Source organism: Pinus tabuliformis, chromosome 8, assembly GCF_031772625.1.
Source record: "Pinus tabuliformis cultivar Carrire ecotype Pingquan chromosome 8, CPIR1, whole genome shotgun sequence".
Lineage (NCBI taxonomy): Eukaryota > Viridiplantae > Streptophyta > Pinopsida > Pinales > Pinaceae > Pinus > Pinus tabuliformis.
In genome coordinates this window covers 278,600,518-278,606,362 of record NC_142294.1, presented here as the reverse complement: position 1 = coordinate 278,606,362, position 5,845 = coordinate 278,600,518, and positions in this window count along the sequence as shown.

Genomic DNA, 5,845 nt, shown 5'->3' with positions numbered 1-5,845 from the left:
GTACAATAGCTCATTAGAAAGATCTATCTGAGCACTATCATTGTTGGAACGGGCACCACAGTCCATTCCATGGACTCGTGTTTCCCCCGGATTCCCCAAAAAACGTCGTTTAGGGCCTCAAAACGGCTCCGGAAGTTCAGGACCCAAAAAACTGCTAAAAATAGTAAGTTGTGCTACAATTAAGGAAACTGAAAATGCTGAGAAAGACAATGGTGGGGGTCCAGGTGGACTTGGCAGGTGGCCACCAATATCCACCTGGATCATCAATATGAAGGCCATCCATACCGCCGTATAGAGATTGAAATTATCACAACAAATACGGCATTGATTCGAACAAACCAAGCTACAGGAAGCATGGATTCTAGAAACGATGATATGCCAAAGCAATCCCAAGTGTCCAACCCTGAAAATGACTTAGGAATTACATTATATAGACTAGCCCAACCTATTCCCTTGCCTCTAGGGGTCGAGCTCATCATTCTAGGAGTTGTGTTTGAACCAATTCTAAACAAGGAATTGAAAACTAGGTAGTTAAACAACTTACCCCTATATGCTAGGAAACTGATTCATTCACTCACATTTCACCTTTTGGTGAATGAATCTTCTAGAACAAGTAAAAATGTGCCAATTTTACATCATGCTTGTCAAATTACATCATGAAATTCAAGAATAACTTCAAGAAGCAAAACTGGTCAAAACTTGGCGAATTGATGAGTTGAAGAGTGAAAAGCAAGCCAAAATTCTCTATGCACTGCGCCAAAATCTGTATGTGTCACACCACTTTGAGGCTGCGTTTGAGGCACTTCTTGAAGTCCAAATTGAGCCCAAGTGTGGTTGTTGGAAAGCCCTACTAGTATACTTTCCAACCCAAGAGGAATTTTTGAATTGGGTGCCCACTTGCCCCTCCAAAACTTCAATCTCCCAAGACTGCTTCCTGTGTGTCAAAATAGGGGCATTGAGGTCATTTTTAAGTGTTTTTGACCTCCTGGGGACACAAAACTTTCCCAAAATTCTTGCCCATGCGCTAGTAGTCATGATTTTTCATGCCAAATCCAAAAATGTAAAATTTTTGCAATTTGGAGCTCCCTAGCAGAAGTGCGCACCAGATGGCGCGGCGCACAGGGAGAAAAACCCCGTTTTTAGTGCAAAAAATTTCCAAAATGCAAAAATTGCTCCAAATTTCTTGAAATTTTGATTGAAGGTGCCTCATCAAGCATCATGCTAAACCAAAGAGGCTTTGGCCAAGATTCGGAGTCTATCCTCCCTTTTATGGCGCTTTAGTGCCCTCCTGGTGCATGCAGTTTCAGTTGTAAAGTCACTGTCTTGGTCATATAATGTATCGGTGCCCGTCTCAATGGTGTTGAAATTCTATGCCAAGTGTATGTTCGGTTTGTTGAGAATGAGAAATGATAACTTGGTGTCTTGTTTCAATGCCAAATCTCCCAAGACTGGTCAAAATGTGCCAAATGAGGCTGCCTAAAGGCAGAGTGCTATTGCAGTCAACTTTTTAATCACTGTCTCAACTCCAAATTGAGCTCATGATAGCTAATCGGAAAGCCCTTTGGGTCTAGTTATCATTTGACTCATCAAGCAAGTCATTTGGCCAACCAAGCTATTAGAAAACTGGATTTTTCCAAGGTCACTTCAAAGGTGCATCAATTCTCCTGAGGCAATTGTATTTTTGACATTTCTCTAAAACCATGACACCTGTGTAACACGTGAAGGAGGTTTTTCTTCCTTGGCCTATTTTGGACAAAAACCTCTCTCAATTTTTCCAAATTCATCTTTCCTTGCTTAGAAACATCATTTGAGTAAAACCTACCCCGATGTGTGGAACCAGAGATTTGTCGAAATGAAGCGAAATGAAGGGGATAGGGAGCTTCTAAATTCTTGAGGAAATTTTTGGAAGTAGGGGAAAGTGTAATCTCTAAAATTGAGTGAGGGGAAGGGATCCAAAAGGGCAAAACATAGGCCTAGCCTAGAAAATAGGGTTTGTAGCAAGAAACTACGGTTTGTGTGAAAATGAGGAATTTGGGGGATCTTAGTGATGGGGAATGTTTAATAAGGTACATTAAGGATAGGGGAAGGTGGATCAACATCAGGATATAAGTTTTACTGATGATTTGATCGTCCAAGAGAAATTGCCTTCAAAACCCTATGAGAGGGAAATGACCTTACCTAGGCGCAACTGAAGCATGAACAAGGTGTAAAATGACCCATTGGTACCTGACATGATGATGAAAACCCTTTGAATGATGGTGGAATCAGCTGAATAATGACATATACCAACATTTGGACAACTTTGAAAGGAGTCAAAGAAAAACCTAGACCTAATGCCTAGTGACAAAATTTTAAAGACTCATTGAAATGATAAAATTTGACCTTGACACCTTAAAATCAGTTTGTAAGGGCATGTTTGATCACTGGAGGAAGGCTGGAAAGACTGACACTAACATTGGCTCCAATGGGGATGGTAGCTCCCTGGAGGTGCCAAGAACGGCAGATCTTTGGGAGAGTAGACAATGCCTTCATCTGTTGGGCAATGGAGTCAAAACCCAAGCTAAAATGCATGACTGAAAACTGATGACTTGATGACACAAACTGACTCTCACTCAACTAAAAACTGACTCGATACTTAAACACAACTGACAAACTGGAAATGATGCTCAAAGTGGAGCTTATTCATCAGACCTAATCTAACAGTTTCATTCATCATCTGATCAAGTGAAATGAAACAACCAATGCAACCAAGTAAGTATTCTATCTGCTATTTGAATTCTTTGCAAGTGCTTGCATAAGAAAAACAAGGGAAAACTATTGAAAGGCAACTCCCATGAAAACTTGGAAAGAGATCCATTGAATGCTATGGATTCTCTATCCGCCTCCAAAAACACTGTATAAGGATCTTGAAATCATGGACACTGGGACTTAGCTCATCCAATGGATTACTTCTCTTCTCTTCATACCATGAATGCAAACTTTGATATGAGCTTTGTGACGAAACTCCTACTGAAAATGACAAAAAAATCAGCTGCCGGGTCAAGTTTATATTAGTACACATTTTAGGCTCACATGTAGTCAATGGAGAAAGACTTTGACTGCAAACCTCATCCAAAACATCAGCTATTGGATCATGAAAAACTTGAAAAGACTGCTACAACCCATTTTCTATTCGTTCCAATGTGATTACATGATTGCTTACATGCTGCTCATTCTTTACTGAAGATGTACTATGCAATTTTCCCTTAAAAAACTGAAATGCTTCGAAACAAAATGGTATGGAATCATCTTTCATCATCTGAGCATATGTTCCAGCTTCCAAGTATTTATTTGCAACTTGACAATCAAAGGCAATCAGGGGCTGCAAATCTGGATATGAAAAGTCTTGAACAAGGTTTTCATTGCCCTCAAGATGGTCCAAATCAAGACTTGTTGACAACTGATTTTTGATTGCATTGAAGTGGTCTCTGATGAACTGACATGAATCAAAACAAAAAGACAGAGATCCTTCACTTACTTCAAAATTTTCTGCACTTTCATCGTCATTGTCATAGCTGATATGAATCGGTTGATCACAGTATTCGATCTGCTGTAAGTGAACTTCTTCCTCCTCCCACAAACTAGCTGCTGATTTTTCTGCAAGATTAGCTTATGTTTGGAGAACATAATCATCATCATCGTACTGATCAAACTAAGGCAAACCATCACTATAAAACGCATCATCAATCATACATGTCATATCAACAGTTCTCTCTTCTCCAAGATGATCTACAAAACAATGATTATCATATCTATAACAATTGGGATAAGAAAGAAGATGTTTTGAATCAGCAACTTGTTCTTCTTCAATCAACGAGCCATGGGCTTGAACATCACAATCATTCCTTGCGGTGAACCTGTCCATCATCTTTTCCACTACACTTACCAAAATTTCAAGCTTTACCTCTAGAGATTTCAATTCCTTCGGATCTATGTTTTCATCTCTTCTTCCTTCAACATTGCCCTTCGGATCAGAAGATGAGCCTCTACATTTACTGCCCTATTTTGCATCTCTTCAATTGTTGCGATATTCCTTCCTCTCAGGTGAAACTCCATTTCCGGATCAAAGGCACTTGGATAATGCAAGAGAGAAGATCTAGGAGGAGGCCTTATATCAACTGACATCGAATAATAAACTTGGTTAAATCTGGCAGAAAACTGTTGTACTGTCTCCCCTGGCACTCTTTTCAGCTAGTTATACTCTTCAATCAAGAAAAGGTTCTGTCCGATCATCCACCTGTCGAGAAAAGCTTTGACGAACCGCTCGAAATCTGAGATGCTCACATCAGGCAGGGTTTTGAACCAACTCTTGACTTTTCCTTGCAAAGAAAGAGCAAAAAGCCTTATACTGACATCATCTTCATCAACTTCATAAAGGTCTAGAAAAGTCTCAAAATTCTGCACATGTTTCTCATCGTTGACATTCTTACATTCACCATCAAACCTTGGGAAGTATAGATTATAGTTTTTGGGGAAAGCATGAATAAGAGAAGGTAAAACAAGAGGTTTATACCTATCTAGGATTATAAAAGGTGTAGGAGTATATACAAGAGCTACGGGATCAGTTTTGTTTTCTTGAGGTTCATCACTCTGAAGAGGGTCATCACAAGATTCAAGAGAAGGGTCTTGATCAAGATCAAAGGCATGCAAATCTTTGATATTTACCATCTTCAAAGGGAAGGGATCAAATGTAGGCCTGGGATCTTTTCTCAAGCATAGCATACTTTGCAAGGCCTTGTTAACATTCTCGGGAAAAGAGAAGAAATAATTTAGAACAAAGAACAAAATGTCTTGGATGAAACTCCAACTTGAATACTTGATCTGTCCATATTGTCTTTTCATGTTTCTACTCGCCAGGTTCATCATCCAGTGGAGTCTTTGGATCTGATCCCGAAAATGATTTGGAATCGCCAGGTGAATGATTTCAGCCTTTCCAGTGTCTGATCATTGTCCACCATCAAAAATCAAATCTGAAGTTGATACATGTACTAGGGCAATTAACAAGTTAGATGTCACGTTTACAAGCTAGATAGGAGATTGACTGAAGCAACATTTATCTACTACCGCTAATGCAAAGCAAAAGCATTTCGAAGGCTACTTGGCATAACTTCAGGCTCCGTCTGTGGCTATAAAACAAATGACATCAACGAGAAAACCATTTTCTTCCCCAGTATGGTCACCACTATGTTAGAGCCTAGATTTGTCTCAGGCTGAAAAGATAAGGTTCTAGGTCCACATCAAACCACGCTCAGCCTCGTAGCTAGCCCTACGAGGACAGGAGAGGGCTCTCTCCAGGTCGATCTCGGCAAAAGATAAGTGATGGGCCTCAAGATGACTGAAATAAAAGCTAATTTTAGGCTAGGTATGAAGTACAAGGGTTTGTCTTGAGTTTTTTGGGGGTTTTGTGTTGGAAACAGGGAAAGGCAAATTGGGCTCTGGGATGAGACACAATTTCTGTAGAGTTCTGATTAGGGAAAGGAAAGCAGTCATTTTGATGCTTTAAAGTGAGTGAATGGATAGATCAGACTGGTGAGGAGCTAAGAAGAGTAAGAGAGTCTCACGAATTGTCCTTAAACAGATGAAAACATGGAAATTTAAACAAATTCAAAGGCAGAGCATAACAACTAATGGATTCCACCTTAATCACTCATTTGTTCAAATTCAGAAGAAAAGAGAGGAAAATGATATACATAACACTAATGAATTTACACTTGCTCAGAGAAGCACACCATCAAAACATAAAGCCACATGGATCCCAAACAGTGCTGCAAAACCCTGGTCTTTCCTTAGCCAAAATTGCAGAGAT